General features: G+C 50.6%; 1 pseudogene; it reads left to right on the top strand.

Annotated features, from left to right (window-relative positions):
- Positions 1-9,669: 9,669 nt before the first annotated feature.
- On the top strand, positions 9,670-10,340 carry LOC111554190 (annotated as a pseudogene).
- Positions 10,341-20,290: the final 9,950 nt, after the last annotated feature.

Here is a 20,290-nt window from a genome sequence, read left to right as displayed (position 1 = left end):
ACAGCCATACTGAGTCAGGCACCATGGCTCCGGTCCCATGCATAACAGCCCTAGAACTATCAATCTGGATAAAATGATTCTTTTTATTTATTTATTTTTTGATAGAGATGGGATCTTGCTATGTTGCCCAGGCTGGTCTTGAACTCGTGGGCTCATGCAATCCTCCTGCCTCAGCCTCCCAAAGTGCTGGGATTACAAGTGTGAGCCATGCTGCCCATCAGTCTGAGACACACACATGTGTGCCTCAGTTTCCTCATCTGTACAATTTTGTAGCGACGAGGTTTCACCATGTTGCCCAGGCTGGTCTCGAACTCCTGGGCTCAAGTGATCCTCCCACTCAAATGCAAGGTTCATCACCCTCTTGCGCATGGGGTCATTGTGAGGACAGGGTGGGTTGGGCCTGGTGCAGTGGACATTGTCAGAGCGTGGGAAACAAGTCCCAGGTTGGATTTAGTGTCTTTTGTCTTCTCAGCTGCGTTCACTTGTTTACGCTGGTGTGAGCCAACCTAAAGTCTCGCTCTGACACATTGTCATCATCCAAATGGCCAACTGCTAATCATCAAGCACTTCCCTGCCACCGCAGCGAGGCGGTAGCAACAGTGTCCCAGGATCTGCCAGTTCCTGGTCACATCCCATTGCACAGCTGCCCCTAAGCAGTCCTGGGGCTGCTTAGATTCTAGAAAAATCTTGGGAGCGAGGAGCCCAGGGTGGCATCCTGTGGTCTTGATCCCAGTACCGTGCTCTCCCAGGGTCACTTGGAAGCTGGACTCAGTGTCCCAGTCGGGGAGCTGGTGGCTCAGGCAAAGCGACGCAGAGGAGCCCCGTTGGGGACTCAGCAATGTGGCCCTAAGGGAGCTGGGTGCAGTGCAGTGGCCCACACCTGTAATCTCAGCACTTTGGGAGGCCGACTGGGAGGATCACTTGAGCTTAGGAGTTTGAGACCAGCCTGGGCAACATGGCAAAACCTCGTCGCTACAAAAATACAAAATAGAGCCGGGCGCCGTGGCTCACCCCTGTAATCCCAGCACTTTGGGAGGCTGAGGCGGGTGGATCGCCTGAGGTCAGGAGTTTGAGACCAGCCTGGCCAACATAGTGAAACCCCGTCTCTACTAAAAATACAAAATATTAGCTGGGCGTGGTGGTGGGTACCTGTACTTTCAGCTACTCCAGAGGCTGAGGCAGGAGAATCACTTGAGCCCAGGAGGCGGAGGTTGCAGTGAGCTGAGATAGCACCACTGCACTCCAGTCTGGGTGACAAAGCGAGACTCCGTCTCAAAAAAAAAAAATTAGCCGGGCATGGTGGCATGCACCTGTAATCCCAACTACTCAGGAGGCTGAGGCAGGAGAATAGCTTGAACCTAGGAGGTGGAGGCTACAGTGAGCAACGATTGTGCCACTACACTCCAGCCTGGGAGACAGAGTGAGACCTTGTCTGGAGAAAAAAAAAAAAAAGCAGAAATACCAGGTGTGAGAAAATCGAGAAAATCTAGTAGAATCAGGAATATAGTGGAGAAGAAATCATCTGGTGCTGTGGAAGCTCAGGACAGAGTGCTACATCAAAAAAGAGGAGATTGTGCCGCTGCACTCCAGGCTGGGTGACAGAGTAAGACTCCATCTAAGAAAAAATAAATAAATAAATAAAGGCCAGGTGCAGTGGCTCCCACCTGTAATCCCAGCACTCTGGGAGGCTGAGGCGGGCGGATCATGAGGTCAGGAGATCGAGACCACCCTGGCTAACACGGTGAAACCCGTCTCTACTAAAAATATAAAAAATTAGCTGGGCATGATGGCGGGTACCTGTAGTCCCAGCTACTCAGGAGGCTGAGGCAGAAGAATGGCGTGAACCCGGGAGGCGGAGCTTGCAGTGAGCCGAGACTGTGCCACTGCACTCCAGCCTGGGCAACAGAGTGAGACTCCATCTCAAAAAGAAAAAAAAAAGAAAGAAAGAAAGAAAAGAGGAATAAAGGAATCAAAAAGTGTTTTCAACCCTGTAGGGAAACAGACACAAACTGTATTAAGAGAGATTAATGATGGATTAAGAGATGGATGTCCAGGACCTACCTGCTGGGGGCCACAGTGGCTTAACTCCACTGGCTGTGGGGACTCAGAGGTCATGGCAAGCACAGCAGTGAAATTCCTGCACCAGGAGGGGGCCCAGGCCATGCATGAGGAGTTACTTCATGAGTACCAGCATGGCCCAACTTACAGAACTGGCTGGGCTCAGCTGTTCAACATCATTGCCAAGGCATATCCTCCCATATCCATGTCCAGGGCCCCTGCTGCTGTCCCAATCATCCGTGGCCCAGGGAATAATGGAGAAGGGAGCCTGCTCTGTGCTTGACATCCCAAACATTTTGGTCACCAGCCAATCATCTTTGACCCCAAAAGACCCAACAAGCCACTCTACACCATGAGGAAAGGGTCATTCTTTTTCCTGGTGAAGTGCCCCCAGAGCCCACACTGATCAATGAGCTGTATGGGCTGGGGGTGGATGCCATCTTTGGCGTCAGCTTCAAGGGCAATGTTTGAAAGCCATTCTGTAACATTCTGAGTGTCCCGAATGGACTCACTGTGCCACTGCCAACGCTGACATTCCCTTGGAATGGAACATGGAGAAGGAAAACTCCAGAGGGATCCAGCCAGATCTGCTTCTTTCCCTGATAGCACCCAAAAAGCCTGAAACCTAGTTTACAGATTGCTACCACTACTTGAGGGATTGTTGACTGCCACCTGCTTTGGAAAAGAAGTACCAGCTAAAATCTGCCATTGTACCTTAACACTGAGTATGTCTCATCATCTACAGTGAGGGAAGGTGGATGGACATTCTTCCCAATAAAGACTTAGTGTCTCTGTCTCCCAGAAAACACATACACATGCACACACACACACACACACAAAACGCAGAGAGAGACTACTAAGGCTAAAGAGACAGTGGGCATACCATGTTCATGGACAGAAAGGCTGAGGCTCATACAGATGCAGATTAACTCATTTAATAGTCCCAACCCACCAGAAGGAACCAATCTTGCAGATACCTTGATTTCAGACTTCTAGCTTCCAAAGATGTGAGAGAATAAACACATTAAATTAATTTTCCCCTCTGTTGTTTCAACACAATCCCAATTAAAGTCATGTCACAGCTTTCCCTGTAACTCAATATGATAATCGAAACATCTAACTGGAGCAGCACAGGGTTGCAAATACTTGGGGCATTACTGCAGAAGAACAGGGCGGTCCTACCTGACATACCAGATATTGGAACCCATGGCAAAGCCTGTAATTAAGTCAGCAAAATACTGACACAGAAAGAAACACATTGACCAATGGATTAGAATTAAATGCCCACAGACAGCCCTACGCAGGTCAGGAATTTTCCTTCAAGAAGGAGAGAGTCTATCCCAGCAGCGGGAAGGGGAGGCTATCCCATGAAAGGATCTGGGGAATGGGAGACCATGTTGAAAACAATATTGGTTCTCTACTTCACACCATATGCAAAACAAAAATCCACATGGGTTAAGGAGTTACACACAAAAATATAACAAAATTAACCTTTTTATTTTATTTTTTTAGACAGGGTCTTGCTTTGTCACCCAGATTGGAGTACAGTAGCATGATCATAGCTCACTGCAGCCTCAAACTTATAGGTGCACATTACCATGCCTGACTATTCTTTTTAAATTTTTTTGTAGAGACAGGATCTTGCTGTTGCACAGGCTAGTCTTGAACTCCTGGTCTCAAGTGATTCTCCTGCCTCAGCCTCCCAAAGTGCTGAGATTACAGGCATGAGCCACTGTGCCTGACCCAAAAGAAAGCTTTAATGTCTTGGTAGAAAATAGAGGTGAACTTGAGGGCAAGCCTTGGTGCCTCATGTCTGTAATCCCAACATTTTGAGAGGCCAAGAGGGGAGAATCATTTGAGCCTAAGAGTTTGAGACCAGACTGGGCAACACAGGGAGACCCCATCTCTACAAATTAAAACATTATCTAGGCATGGAAGTGTGTGCCTGTAATCTCAACTACTCAGGAGGCTGAGGCAGGAGAATTGCTTGAGCACAGGAGTTTGAGGCCGCAGTGAGCTGTGATCATGCCACTGCTCTCCAGCCTGGGCCATAGAGTGAGACCCTGTCTCAAAAAAAAAGAAAAAGAAAAAAAAAGGCCAGGTGCCAGGAGCAGTGGCTTACGCCTGTAATCCCAGCACTTTGGCTGAGGCAGGCAGATCTCTTGAGGTCAGTAGTTCGAGACCAGCATGGCCAACATGGTGAACCCCGTCTCTACTAAAAATACAAACATTAGCTGGGTGTGGTGGCAGGCACCTGTAATCCCAGTTACTCGGGAGGCTGAAGCAGGAGAATCTCTTGAATCTGGGAGGTGGAGGTTGCAGTGAGCCGAGATCATACCACTGCACTCCAGCTGGGCCACAGAGCGAGTTTTCACCTCAAAACAAAACAAAAAGACTAGTTACAAATTAGGGGAAGATATTTGCAATACACTCAACAGATGGAGGAATACTATCAAACCTACATGAAGAATTCCTATAATGACAGCCAGGCACAGTGACTCACCCCTGTAATCCCAGCACTTTGGGAGGCTAAGGTGGGTGAATCACCTGAGGTCAGCAGTTCAGGATCAACCTGCCAACATGGTGAAACCCCATCTCTACCAAAAATACAAAAATTAGCCAGGCAAGATGACAGGCACCTGTAATCCCAGCTACTCAGGTGGCTGAGGCAGGAGAATCACTTGAACCCAGGAGGCGGAGATTGCAGTGAACTGAAATTATACCACTGCACTCCAGCCTGGATGACAGAGCAAGACTTGGTCTCAAAACAAAACAAAAAGATAAGTGACAAATTAGGGGAAGATATTTGCAATATACTCAACAGATGGAGGAATACTATTAGACATATATAAAGAATTCCTATAATGAACACCACAAAGAACACAGAGTAAGATTTCATGAAGGAGGAAATCTTCTTCATGTGGCAAGTGGCACATGAGATGGCAAGGAGATGATCATCTATTGGGGATCAGGAAGATGCAAATTAAAACACCAGGTAGATGCCATTTGATTGTCAAAAGCTACAAAATCCACCCATACCAAGTGTTTCCCAAGATATATTCATGAGAAACTCACAAATGGCTGGGGTAGGGTGAATAGTGCTGACACTTGGGAAAAACCTCTGGAGTTTCCAAGTGTCTCTGAGTCTACAACCCACATACTCCAGAAATCCCCAAAGAGAAATACACACCTTCCTGCTCCTGGCCAGAGTGCAGGAGGTAGGCACTACCCTCTCAGACCTGGAGGACCTGCAAGAGGACAGGGGAGTTTTTACTTGGGATTGGAGAGGGGACTGTGTAAGTTTCCTGGGGCTAATGTAACAAATTTGCACAACCTGGGCGGCTCCAGACAACAGAAATTTATTCTCTCCCGATTTTGGAGAGAAGTCTGAAATCAAGATAATTGCCAAGGTTGATTCTTTCCAGTGGTTTGAGGTGTTTAAATGAGCTAATATTTGGTACACACTAAACACTTAGTATATGCTTGCTGGGAGAAAAATAAAATGCAGGAATACAGCAAAGCATAAAATAAGCATCGGTTGTTGACTGGATGCGTGATTAAGACTAAGTGAAGGGCGGGGCACTGTGGCTGATGCCTATAATTCCAGTACTTTGGGAGGCCGAGGAGGGTGGTTTGGCTGAGGCCAGGGGTTCGAGACCAGCCTGGCCAACATGGCAAAATCCTGTCACTACCAAAAATACAAAAATTAGCTGGGCATAGTGGTGCATGCCTGTAATCCCAGCTACTCAGGAGGCTGAGGCAGGAGAGTCACTTGAACCTGGGAGGCGGAGGTTGCAGTGAGCCGAGATTGTGCCACTGCACTCCAGCCTGGGTGATGGAGTAAGACTCTGTCTCAAAAAAAAAAAAAAAAAAAAGTGGTGGCTGGGCGCAGTGGCTGATGCCTGTAATCCTGGCACTTTGGGAGGCTGAGGCAGGCGGATCACTTGAGGCCAGGAGTTTGATACCAGCCTGGGCAACATGGTGAAACCCTGTCTCTACTAAAAATGCAAAAAATAGCCAAGCATGGTGGTGTGTGCCTATAGCCCTAGCTACTTTGGAGGCTGAGACTGCAGTGAGCTTGAACCCGGGAGGCCGAGGTTGCAGTGAGCTGAGATCACGCCACTGTTCTCTAGCCTGGGCGACAGAGTGAGACTCTCTCTCAAAAAAAAAAAAAAAAAAAAGACAAGACTAAGTGGAGATGAAGGTTCAGTGCACCCCCCATCCCCTGGCCCTGCTGCCCACGAGCCAGACCCTGAGCTGACAGATTGCCCATTTCCTCTTATGGATTGATACGGGTCTCTTACCTCTGGGTTTGCTCAGCCCAGCAGCAGGCAGTCAGAGCCAGAAGCTGTTTGCAAACCGAAACCGGTCTGTGGCTTGGGCCACCTACTTGTGAAACCAGCTGTCGCTGTTTCCTCCCTGTGAGAAAGTACCCCAGTAAAACTGCGCGGGGGAGGAGAGGGAGGGTGAAGGAGGGCAGAGTAGCTTCCCAGGAGACCTTGGGGCGTGGCGACGCTGCTCTGGACTTTGGTTTGCCCATCTGCAACCGGGCACCATGCGGAAAGGGGATTGCAGGCTCCTGGCTGGGGAGTTTGGATCTGGGGATGCTGGACAAGTGACTTCACCTCTCTGAGCCTCAGTTTCCTTATCTGTGAACTAGTGAGAAACACATGGCCACCAGAGCTGCTGCAAAGGGGCATGTCCCTCTCTTCATTCAGGCCTGGGCCCCAAATGTCATCTATTCCAGGAAGCCCTCCAGGACTGCCTGATCAGGCAACGCGCTCCCCCTGCTGCATCTGGTCATGTATTCTACTTTATTCATCGCACTTTTCAACACCTGATTCCACATTATAGATGCATTGCTTCAGGTGCATAATGTCCTCTGGGTCCCACCTTTGTCCCCAGACCATGAGTCCTACAAGGGCGAGATTGCTCTCAATTTTCCCCAGCTGTGTCCCCAGACCACAGCCCAGGGCCTACAGCACAGCAGGCATCTGGTATTATCAGCGTATGATTATCTGTGAGCACACTCATTAAGCCCCAGCTGTGTAGAGGAGCCAGAGACACCACCATGAATGAGATACAAATTCTTTTTTTGTTGTTGTTTTTAGATGGAGTCCCATTCTGTTGCCCAGGCTGGAGTGCAGTGGCACAATCTCGGCTCACTGCAACCTCCACCTCCCAGGCTGAAGTGATTCTCCTGCCTCAGCCTCCCAAGTAGCTGGGATTGGTAGCTGGGACTACAGGCTCCCACCACCACGCAGTTAACTTTTGTACTTTCGGTAGAGATGAGGTTTCACCATGTTGGCCAGGCTGGTCTCGAACTCCTGTGATTTGCCCACCTCAGCCTCCCAAAGTGCTGGGATTACAGGCATGAGCCACCGCGCCTGGCCAAGATTCAAATTCTTAATGGCAGAGGAGGGAGAGAGAGTGTGATTGACGATGATATTTGAACGGAGACCCAAAGGAGATGGGGGAGACATATGGGCGTCTCTGGGAAGATGGTCCCCGGGAAAGCACAGCCTTTGGACAGGCCCCGAGGCAGGACCCTGTCTGACTCACCGGAGGAGCTTGGAGGAGGCTGAAGTGGCCTAAGTCGATTAAGCAGGGTGGGGAGGGAAGAGGTAATGGTGCAGTGAGACCAAGCAGGGCTTTGAGGTCTGGGGGAGAACTTTGGCTTTTACTCTGAGGAAGGTAGGAGCCACGGAGGTTTCTAGAAGGACTAGTTGGACTCAGGATACCAGGGTGGGGTATCTCTGGGGGATAAAGGGAGAAGCGAGGAGACCAAAGAGGGGTGCCTGTGCTGGTCCTAAGACGCAAGGAGAGTCTGGACCAAGGAGAAAGACCTTCATGAGAAGGAATCGGATGTGGGAGCAATTTTGACGGTGGATGAGTGGAAGAAGAAAATTCAGGGGCGCCAGTGTGAGCCCATCTCAGAAGGGAGGAGACTGAGACTCTGGGGGCAGAGGGATCTCAGTAAAGGAAAAACTGGAAGAAACTGGTGGGACGCTCAGAGGTGGCCAGGGTCCAGGAGGGAGCCCCCATACCTCCCTGAGTCACAGGGGTTGCCAGCTTCCTCCTGATGCAACCTGACCTTCCATCTCTCTGTTTGTTTTTCCTTTTTTTTTTTTTTTTTTTTTTTGAGACAGAGTCTCACTCTGTCACCCAGGCTGAGGTGCAGTGGCATGATCCCAGCTCACTGCAACCTCCACCTCCCATGTTCAAGCAATTCTACTGCCTCAGCCTCTAGAGTAGCTGGGACTACAGACGCACACCAGCATGCCCGGTTAATTTTTGTATTTTTAGTAGAGACGGGGTTTCGCCATGTTGGCCAGGCTGGTCTTGAACTCCTGACCTCAAGTGATCTGCCTGTCTTGGCTTCCCAAAGTGCTAGGATTACAGGCGTGAGATACTGCACCCAGCCTGTCTTTGATTTTATCTCTATAATTCCCATCCCTGTCAGAGGAAAGAGGCTCTACCACCCACGGACGCCAATAGTCCTGACTCAGCCTCCCATAGATTCATTTACTAAACCCTAAACCCTAAGACATGGGTACCAACCCTGTTTTACAGATGGGAAAACTGAGGCTCATATAGGGGAAGTGGTTTTCCAGGTTGACTAGTGGCAGAGGCAGTATTAGAACCCCGAGCCTTGACTCTAGACCCTGCTCTTGAGGTGGCACTCTGCTGGGGGTCATCAAACATTCCACCCCGAGATGCATTATTCAGTTCCCAGCTTCTGAGAACTTGGACTTGGGTGGGAGCCCCCTGCAACATGCTAAAAATCCAGGTTTAGGCATTTTTTTAATTAAAAAAAAAAACTTATTTATCGTCCAGGCGCGGTGGCTCATGCCTGTAATCCCAGCACTTTGGGAGGCCGAGGTGGGCAGATCATTTGAGGTCAGGAGTTCAAGACCAGTCTAGACAACATGGCAAAACCTCGTCTCTACTAAAAATGCAAAAATTAGCCAGGTGTGGTGGCGCATGCCTGTAATCTCAGCTACTAGAGGCTGAGGCAGGAGAAATCACTTGAACCCAGGAGGCAGAGGTTACAGTGAGCCAAGATCTTGCCACTGCACTCCTGCCTGGGCAACAGAGCAAGACTTCATCACAAACAAATGAACAAACAAAACTTATTTATTTATTTTCTAGAAACAGGGTCTCACTATGCCACCCAGACGAGTGCATTGGCATGATCATAGCTCTTGCAGTCTCAAGCTCCTGGACTCAAGCGATCCTCCCACCTCAGCCTCCCCGAGTAGCTGGGACTACAGGCATCTGCCACCATGCCCAGCTACATTTTTTTCAATTTTTTGTAGAGAAAGGATCTCACTATGTTGCCCAGGCTAGTCTTGAACTCCTGGGCTCAAGCAATCCTACAGCCTCAGCCTCCGAAAGTTCTGGGATTGCAGCCTTGAGCCACCAACCTTGGCCAGATTTAGATTTGTATGGCCTTAGGTTTCTGAGTTTGTAAGATTATATACGATTCATTTGTTCATTCGTGTTCATTCATTCCTGGCCACCTCCAGGTGCCTGCCTTATTTGAGGCGATGCTCGAGGCCCCAGCTTGGGAAGGTCCAGGCTGGATAGAGATATTCTGGTTCCCAAAGGGTCAAGGCTAGGCTGGAGAAAGGTACCCAGGGCTGGGGGTGCACAGCGATCCAGGAGGTGGGGGGCCTCCTGAAGAAGGGAACCTCATGCCAAGGGCCCGAGCCCCTTCCTCTTAACGCCCCCCACCCCCATGACGAAAGCCAGAGAGGATGAGGGCAATGTGGGGCTTCCAGACCCCAAATCTGAGCCTGGTGCCTGGCGTGGAACCCCAGAGCCTGCCACTGTGTCTCTAGTGATCCCTGAAAAGTTCCAGCATATTTTGCAAGTACTCAACACCAACATCACTGGATGGCAGAAAATAGCCTTTGCTATCACTGCCATTAAGGGTGTGGATGGAAGATACGCTCATGTGGTGTTGACCAAAGCAGACATTGACCTCACCAAGAGGGTGGGAGACTCACGGAGGATGACGTGGAATGGGTGATCACCACTATGCAGAATCCACAGCAGTACAAGATCCCAGACTGGCTCTTGAACAGACAGAAGGATGTAAAGGATGGAAAATACAGCCAGGTCCTAGCCAATGGTCTGGACAAAGCTCCGTGAAGACCTGGAGCAACTGGCATAGAGGGCTGTGCCACTTTTGGGGCCTTCGTGTCTGAGGCCAGCACGCCAAGACCACTGGCTGCCGTGGCCACACCCGTACCGTGGGTGTGTCTAAGAAGAAATAAGTCTGTAGGCCTTGTCAGTTAATAGTTTATGGCCGGGCGCGGTGGCTCACACCTGGAATCCCAGCACTTTGAAAGGCCGAGGTGGGTGGATCATGAGGATCAGGAGATCGAGACCATCCTGCTCACACGGTGAAACCCTGTCTCTACTAAAAATACAAATAATTAGCCAGGCGTGGTGGCACACGCCTGTAGACCCAGCTACTCTGGAGGCTGAGGCAGGAGAATCTCTTGAACCCGGAAGGTAGACGTTGCTGAGATCATGCCACTACACTCCAGCCTGGGCGACAGAGCAAGACTCCGTCTCAAAAAAACGAGTAGTTTATATACCAAAAAAAGAAAAAAAACCTGAGGCCAAAGCCTCACCCTAAACGTCACCTCCGGTCCCCATTCCTGGCTTGCACCAGGCAGCAGCCAACACCACGGGGACGTGGCCTGGGCTTCCTGCCAGACTGTCTGCTGGAAAACCAGCTCTGGGAGGTGGGGGTGTCACCGTCCAGTATGTCGGGGTGGAACCTTCTGGGCTGACCATTTATGGGTCAGGCCCCTAGAACGGGAGGCCCAGGATAGCCGGAGAGCCACAGAGCCCAGCAGCTGGACCAGGGTGACTGTGGTGCCACTGGGGCTGGGATACCTGCACGAGACTCTTCAGGAACAAGGCCCTATTTCCCCACCTAAAAATGGAAGTGGGACCGGGCACAATGGCTCACACCTGTAATCCCAGCACTTTGGGAGGCCGAGGAGGGTGGATCACTTGAGGTCAGGAGTTCGAGACCAGCCTGACCAACATGGTGAAACCCCGTGTCTACAAAAATACAAAAATTAGCCAGGCATGATGGTGGGGGGCCTGTAATCCCAGCTACTTGGGAAGCTGAGGGAGGAGAATCACTTGAACTGGGAAACAGAGGTTGCAGTGAGCAGAGATTGCACCACTGCCCTCCAGCCTGGGCCACAGAGTGAGACTCTGTCTCCAAAAATAAAAAAAAGAGACAAAGAAACAGAGAAACAAGGAGAGACAGAGGCAGTGAGAGCCAGAGACCCAGAGAGACAGACAGGGAGAGACAGAGACAGGTGAAACAGAGACAGAGAGAGATGAGACAGAGACACACAGAGAGACAGAGACACAGAGAAAAAGGGAAAGAGAGAAAGGGAGACACAGAGAAACAGGGAAAGAGAGACAGGGAGACACAGGGAGACAGAGATAGAGAGACAGAGACAAAAGTGAGACAGAGAGGTGAGACAAAGAGACAGAGAGAGAGACAGGGAGAGAAATGAGAAATGAGATAGACAAAGAAAGATGACACAAATATTTTGGGAAGCTGAGGGGGAAGGATTGCTGGAGGCCAGGAATTAGAGATCAGCCTGGGCAACATAATGAGACCCTTATCTCTACAAAAAGAAAAAGAAAAAAAAAGATGGCATAGAAAGAGACAAGGAGAGAGACAGAGAGACAAGAGACAAAGAAAGAGAGAGAGAGGCACAGGGAGAGAGACAAAAAGAAGCAAAACAAGCCATGCGCAGTAGCTCACTCCTGTAATCCCAGCACTTTGGGAGGAGGGTGGATCACCTGAGGCCAGGAGTTCAAGATTAGCCTGACCAACGTGGTAAAACACCATCTCTACTAAAAATACAAAAATTAGCGTAGTGGAGTGGCACACGCCTGTAATCTCAGCTACTTGGGAGGCTGAGGCAGGAGAATCACTTTAACCTGGGAGGTGGAGGTTGCAGTAAGCCGAGATCATGCCATGGCACTCCAGCCTGGGCAATAGAGTGAGACTCTGTCTCAAAAAAAAAAAAAAAAAATGGCAAGACAGAGAAATAGAGACAGACAGAGAAAGACAGGAAGATAAGACATGAGAGATAAGGAGAGACAGGGAGAGAGGAAGGAAATAGGAAGCTGGGGCTGGGGCTGGGGCACAGTGTCTCATGCTTGTAATCCCAGAACTTTGGGAGGCAGAGATGGGAGGACTGCTTGAGGCCAGGAATTTGAGACCAGCCTGAGCAGCAGAGTGAGTGCTCTTTCTACAAAAAATTCAAAAATTAGCTGAGCTTGGTGGCACACACCTGCAATCTCAGCTACTTGGGAGGCTGAGGTGGGAGGATTGCTTGAGCCCAGGAGGCTGCAGTGAACTATGATCACACCACTGCACTCCAGCCTGGGTGACAGACAGAGACAGTGCCTCAAAATAAAACAAAATGAAAATTAGGGCCAGGCACGGTGGCTCAAGCCTGTAATCCCAGCACTTTGGGAGGCAGAGACGGGCGGATCACGAGGTCAGGAGATTGAGACCATCCTGGCTAACACGGTGAAACCCCGTCTCTGCTAAAAAAAATACAAAAAGCTAGCCGGGCGAGGTGGCGGGCGCCTGTAGTCCCAGCTACTGGGGAGGCTGAGGCAGGAGAATGGCCTAAACCCGGGAGGCGGAGCTTGCAGTGAGCTGAGATCCGGCCACTACACTCCAGCCCGGGCGACAGAGCGAGACTCCGTCTCAAAAAAAAAAAAAAAAAGAAAAGAAAAGAAAAGAAAATTAGCAAGGCATGGTGGTGGGCACCTGTAATCACAGCAACTTGGGATGCTGAGGCAGGAGAATCGCTTGAACCCAGGAGGCAGAGGTTGCAGTGAGCCGAGATTGCACCATTGCACTTCAGCCCGGGAAAGGAGAGCAAAACTCCATCTCAAAATAATAATAAAATAAAATAAAGATCACTGCTGTTCAGTTGGTTAAGAAAATAAAAAAAGAGGTTTAGGGGTACAGGACCAGTCACTGGGAGAAGAGGGCCCTCCTCCCCAGCCAGAGGAGCCCCTGGCTGGAGCTCCCGATCCCAGCACATAAGGTTTAATATTATTAAAGGTGATGATATCTTGGAGGGTTGGGCACCTCCTTCACCTAGCTCCGTCTCACCTCTCATAAGCCCCCCGGGGTATAACTACCCCATTGCACCGATGGGGAAACTGAGGCTCGGAGAAGCCTTGGCTGCACAACTAGTTGGAGGCAGAGCCAGGACTCGGCTGGATCCTTGAGACATTTGTCGACTGTGTGATCCCTGGCCCCTTCAGTCTCCAACCGGGAGGAGAAACCCGCCACTCTTCCCCTCCCCCACCCCCAGCCCGCCTGGCGGGTGTTTTTTTTCCCCTCCTGCTGGGTATTTTGGTTTCGGCAGGAACCGCACAGGGCAGCAGGCGGTTCCCGCTGGCAGGGTCAGCCCAGAGCGGAGACTGGAGCCAGGAGCAGCTCCAGGCCAGGGAAGGTGGGGAGGACTCGGGGAGGGAGCCCGGCCGTAGCCCCGACCACTGGGACCAGGCAGGTCGCGTCCCCATCTCAATCTTCTGGTGCCTCAGTTTCCCCACCTGGAAAGCGGGGCCCTGCGTGATCGTGGCACGGCCCGTGGGGACGCGTAGCGCATAGTGCCGGGCGGGGTGTCTCCGTCTCCGCCAAGGTTCCGTCCGCTCAGTTATTAAACATTGATGGAGGCCTCCGATTCAGGGACGGAGCCACAGGCCACTGCCCCAAACTGGGGCGGGAGGTGGGGAGGAGGGGGGAAGGACAGGCCAGAGGTGGGGGCTGGGGGCGGGGAGGATGGGAGAGGTGCCCGCAAGAGGGGTTTATCAAGATCAGGAGGGTTCTTAAGTAACGCACCCAAAGCACAAGCCAGCAAAGGAAAATAGATCAACCCGACTCCATGCAATGTAAGACTTTTCTTCTGCAAAGGCCACTATTAAGAGAGGCCGGGCACAGTGGCTCACACCTGTAATCCCAGCATTTTGGGAGGTTGAGGCAGGAGGATCGCTTGAGCCCAGGAGTTCAGGATCAGCCTGGACAACATAGTGAAATGAGACCTTGTCTATACAAAAAATATCAAAAAATTAGCTAAGTGTGGTGGTGTGTGCTTGTATAGTCCCAGCTAATGGGGAGGCTGAGGTGGGAGGATGGCTTGAACCCAGGAATTCGAAGCTGCAGTGAGCTATGATTGCCTCGCTGCACTCCATCCTGGGCAACAGAGGGAGACCCTATCTAAAAATAAAAAAAGAAAAAAGAAAAGATAAAGAAGAAAGACAGAAAAAAAGAAAAAATAACCCACAGACTAGGAGAAAATATGCAAATTATGTATCTGATAAGGGTCAAAAAGATAAATAATCCAGCCAGACATGGTGGCTCACGCCTGTAATCCCAGCACTTTGGAAGGCTGAAGCGGGCAGATCACTCAAGGTCAGGAGTTCAAGACCAGCCTGGCCAACATGGTGAAACCTCGTTTCTACTAAAAATACAAAAATTAGCCAGGCATGGTGGCTAACACCTGTAATCCCAGCTACCCAGGAGGATGAGGCAGGAGAATCTCTTGAATCTGGGAGGCGGAGATTGTGGCGAGCCAAGATAGCACCACTGCACTCCAGCCTTGGCAACAGAGCAAGACATCATCAAAAAAGAAGAAGGAGGAGGAGGAAAAGGAGAAAGAGGAGAAGGAAAACAATGAGAAGAAAAAGGTGGCCAGGCGCAGTGGCTCACACCTGTAATCCCAGCACTTTGGGAGGCTGAGGTGGGCGGGTTACTTGAGCTCAGGAGTTCCAGAACAGCCTGGCCAACATGGTGAAACTCCGTCTCTACTAAACATACAAAAATTAGCCAGGCTTGGTGGCAAGAGCTTGTAATCCCAGCTACTTGGGAAGCTGAGGCACGAGGATGATCGCTTGAACCCGGGAGGCAGAGGTTGCAGTGATCCGAGACCATGCCACTGCACTGCAGCCTGAGTGACAGAGCGAGATCCTGTCTGAAAAAAAATAAATAAAAAGGAAAATAGCAAGTGTTGATGAGGATGTGTAGAAATTTGAACCCTCATGCCTTGCTGGAGGGAATGTGAAACGGTACAGCTGACGTGTGGAAGTCTGGCAGATCCTCCAGAAGTTAAACACAGAATTACCACATGACCCTGTGATTCCACTCCTAGATATAGACGGAGAAAACTGAAAACAGGTGTTTATGCCAAAATTTGTACACAAACGCTCAGAGCTCCACTATCCACAATAGCCAGAAAATGGAAACCACCCAAATGTCCATCGATGGCTGAGTGGATAAATAAATAGTGACACATCCACACAATGGAATGCTATTCAGCCATCAAAAAGAACGAAACCCTGACACACACTATAACGAGGATGGGTTTCAAAAACATCTGAGTTTCTTTCACAAAAGAACAGACAAAAAGGCCACATATTGTATGATTTCATTGATATGAAATGCCCAGAACAGGCAAATCCATAGAGAGAGGCAGCAGATTAGTGGCTGCCAGGGGCTAGGGGAGGGGAATGGGGAATGGTTACTATGGAATGAGGTTTTCTTTTTGGGCAGATGAAAATGTTCTAGAATTAGGTATGAGTGATGGTTGCACAACCTGTGATTGTACAAAAACCACTGAATTGTACCTTTTTTGTTTTGTTTTGTTTTGTTTTGAGGCAGGGTCTCACTCTGTCACCCAGGCTGGAGTGCAGTGGTACGATTATGGTTCACCGCGGCCTCAACTTCTTGGGCTCAAGTGATCCTCCCGCCTCGGCTTCTCAAAATGCTGGGATTGCAAGTGTGTCAACTGTATACTTTAAGAGGGTGAATTGTATGGTGTGTGAATGTATCTTAAAAAAGGAGGAATGGCTGGGCGCGGTGACTCACGACTGCAATCCCAGCACTTTGGGAGGCCGAGGTGGGCAGATCGCCTGAGGTCAGGAGTTTGAGACCAGCCTGGCCAACATGGTGAAACTCTGTCCCTAGCAAAAATACAAAAATCAGCCATACATGCATGGTGGTGGGTGCCTCTAGTCTCAGCTACTCAGGAGGCTGAGGCAGAAGAATTGCTTGAACCCAGGAGGCGGGGTTGCAGTGAGCCGAGATCGCGCCACTGCACTCCAGCCTCCTGGGCGACAGAGTGGGATTCCGTCTAACAAAAAAAAAAAAAAAAAAAAAAGGAATAAGGCTGGGCTCAGTGGCTCATGCCTGTAATCTCAGCGCTTTGGGAGGCTGAGACAGGAGGATCGCTTGAGCCCAGGAGTTCAAGACCAGTCTGAACAACATAGCAAGACTGTCTCTACTTTAAATTTTTTTTTTTTTTTTGAGACGGAGTCTCGCTCTGCCGCCGGGGCTGGAGTACAGTGGCCGGATCTCAGCTCACTGCAAGCTCCGCCTCCCGGGTTCCCGCCATTCTCCTGCCTCAGCCTCCAGAGTAGCTGGGACTACAGGCGCCCGCCACCTCGCCCGGCTAGTTTTTTGTATTTTTTGGTAGAGACGGGGTTTCACCATGTTAGCCAGGATGGTCTCGATCTCCTGTCCTCGTGATCCGCCCGTCTCGGCCTCCCAAAGTGCTGGGATTACAGGCTTGAGCCACCGCGCCCGGCCAATTTTTTTTTTTTTTAAAGAAAGAAATGAGTTAAAGAGAGAGAGAGAAAGAAATGGGCAGAGGGCAGAGTTGGAAGAAGGGGCTTCCTGGGCAGAAGGCTTGGCATCTGGGGGACAGATAATGAAGTATCAGGGGCCAGGCCAGGAGCTACCCTGAGTCCAGGGGTCATCTCCTGCAGCCCATGGTCCCCAGAAACCTCTGACACCTCAGTCCCATCCTGGCTCAAGGGCAGAGGCAGAGACAACATCTGTTTCTGACCAAACCCAGAGGCTACTGGAGAGATAGAGAAGGAAGGTACCTGGGGAGGTAAACTGAGGCAGCCTATCTCCCTGATGGAGACAGGCTTCCCACCTATAGGTGGGAGCCATGGAGAAGGGAAAAGATGGATCAGGAAAGACAGAGACAGAGGAGGGGAGGGGGGAATAGGGGCAGGGGCTCTGGAGAGACTGCCTGACCACATCCATTTTATGGACCAGAAAACTGAGGCTCACAAGATGAATCACTCACCTCCAGCTGAACTGCAGCCAGAATAAACTCTGAACATCTCACCAGTCAGGGCCTGACTCTCCAGCTCCAGGACCCACAACCTAAGAATAAAACCCTAGCCCACACGTGCAGTGGCTCATGCCTGTGATCCCAGCACGTTGAGAGGCCAAGACAGGAGGATCACTTGAGCCTAGGAGTAAGAGACCAGCCTGGGAAATATGGTGAAACTCTGTCTCTACAAATAATCAAATAAACTAAGCTGAGCGTGGTGGCATATGCCTGTGGTTCTAGCTACACAGGAGGCTAAGGAAGGAGAAACAGTTGATCCTGAGAGGTCAAGGCAGCAGTGCGCTGTGGTCACGCCACTGTACTCCAGCCTGGGTGAGAGAACGAGACCCTATCTCCAAAGAAAATAAAAACAACTCTGGCCCATATGTCCCCAGCCTCACGTGGGCTACAACCTCTTCCCCCATCCCTCACCATTCCCCACTAGCCACCTCAGGGCCTTTGCATTCCCTCTTCTGGCCCCTCTTTACCACCTTAGTCTAGCATTGCCTCCTCCAGGAAGCCTTCCCTCAGTCCCTACTCCTCACGTCCCCACTCGTCACTCTTACGGTTTCTCATGACTCTCTGTGTGATAATTAGATTAGTGTCTGCCTTCCCACCCAGCTAAGACTCCCTCATGATCAAGAAGATCCTGACTTGTGCAAGATGGGGCCTGTTATACAGTAGGCACTGAATGCTGACTTTTTTTTTTTTTTTGAGACAGGGTCTCACCTTGTCACCCAGGCTGGAGTCCAGTGGCGTGATCTCAGCTCACTGCAACCTTGACCTCCCCAGGCTCAGATGATTCTCCCGCCTCAGCCCTCAGCCTCCCCAGTAGCTGAGACTACAGGCGTGTGCCACCAAACCTGGTTAATTTTTGTATTTTCAGTAGAGATGGGGTTTCACCAGGTTGGCCAGGCTGGCCTCGAACTCCTGAGCTTAAGCGATCAGCTTGCCTTGGCCTCCCAAAGTGCTGGGATTACAGGTGTGAGCCACCGCGCCCGACCCTGATTTCTTAAATGAATGAATGAAACTGAGCTGTGAAATGGGGGCTAACATCGTCCTGACCCCTGGAGCTGCTGGGAGAAGCTGAGGCATGGCTGCTCTGAGGAGCCCTGGAGTAATAGTTATATAGCAGCCCTTGCTCAATATTTACCAGGCCAGGGCCCTGCTAAGCAAACTTGCTGAACCCATTGAGAAAAGGACTCCAAACCCTTTCCTATTTTATAGATGGGCAAGCAGAGGCCCAGAAAGAACCTCCTGTTGGTCATTTTCTAGGGGCAGAAGAAGGACTCAAAGTGGCTTCATCAAAACAGGGAACTGAGGCCGGGTGTAGTGACTCATGCCTGTAATCCCAGCACTTTGGGAGGCCAAGGCAGGTGGATCATTTGAGCTCAGCAGTTCAAGACCAGCCTGGGCAACATGGCAAAACCCGTCTCCACAAAAAATACAAAAAAATTAGCTGGGCATGGTAGCTTGAGCCTGAGGTTGAGGCTGGAGGATCACTCGATCCCAGGAGGTGGAGGCTGCAGTGAGCCAAGATGGCGCTACTGCACTCCAGCCTGGGCAACAGAGTGAGACCCTGTCTCAAAAAATAAATAACAAATAAAAAATAAAAATAAAATATCTATCTATCCATCTATCTATCTATTTATTTATTTATTTTTGAGACCAAGTCTCGCTCTGTCACCCAGCCTGGAGTGCAGTGGCACAATCTTGGCCACTGCAACCACCACCTTCCAGGTTCAAGTGATTCTCCCGCTTCAGCCTCCCAAGTAGCTGGGATTATAAGTGCTTGCCACCATGCCCGGCTAATTTGTGTATTTTTAGTAGAGATGGGGTTTCGCCATGTTGGCCAGGCTGGTCTCAAACTCCTGACCTCATGTGATCCACCTGCCTCGGCCTCCCAAAGTGCTGGGATTAGAGGCATGAACCACTGCGCCCAGTCTAAAATATTTATTTATTTATTTATATTTATATATTTTTTGATATGGAATCTCACTCTGTCACCTAGGCTGGAGTGCAGTGGTGCCATCTCCGCTCACTGCAAGCTCCGCCTCCCGGGTTCACGCCATTCTCCTGCCTCAGCCTCCCGAGTAGCTGGGACTACAGGCGCCCACCACCACGCCCAGCTAATGTTTGCATTTTTAGTAGAGACGGGGTTTCACCGTGTTAGCCAGGATGGTCTCAATCTGGTGACCTCGTGATCTGCCTGCTTCGGCTTCCCAAAGTGCTGGGATTACAGGCATGAGCCACTGTGCCCAGTAAATATTTTTTAAAAAAGAGGAACCAGATGGAAAATACTGTGTTTCAGGTAAGGCTGGATCCAGGAACCAATGCTTCATCTCGGTGCTGCTGTCCTCCCTGCAGTCTCCTCTCTCAGGCAGGCGTCCCCACGGTGGGAAGGAAAGAGGCTCCAAGCTCCAGGCTTCCCTCTGTCCAGCTCAGCCTCCCGCTAGCGGAAGCAGGGTGCACATTTTCCCCATGCACTCTGGCAAAAGTCCCAGCTGCTGCACAATAAACATTGCCTGTCTCCTACTTCTCGCATCCAAGAGACTGTGCATAGGGGTGGGTTTGCGGCCAACTCCAGGGGCCTCCAGGGCTCACACCTGCAATCCCAGCACTTTGGGAGACCAAGGCGGGTGGATCTTGAGGTCTGCAGTTCGAGACGGCGAGCCTGGCCAACATTGTGAAACCCCATTTCTACTAAAAACACAAAAAAATTTTAGCTGGTCATGGTGGCGGGCACCTGTAATCCCAGCTACTTGGAAGGCTGCGGCAGGAAAATCACTTGAACCCGGGAGGCGGAGGTTGCAGTGAACCAAGATCGTGCCATTGCACTCCAGCTTGGGCAACAAGAGCGAAACTCCGTCTCAAAAAGAAAAAAAAAAAAAGGAAGATAAACGCTCAAGGGAGGGCAAGCCTGGTGGAGGGAACGGTTTGAGCAGAAGCTGGGATGTGGCAGATCCGGAGCGGCCCGGGGGGCATCTGCAAAGCTCTGAGCACCCACTGTGTGGCTGGGACACGGGAGCCCAGGCCTC

The sequence above is a fragment of the Piliocolobus tephrosceles genome, chromosome 21, assembly GCF_002776525.5.
Source record: "Piliocolobus tephrosceles isolate RC106 chromosome 21, ASM277652v3, whole genome shotgun sequence".
NCBI lineage: Eukaryota > Metazoa > Chordata > Mammalia > Primates > Cercopithecidae > Piliocolobus > Piliocolobus tephrosceles.
This window is presented reverse-complemented; position numbering and strand designations above follow the sequence as displayed.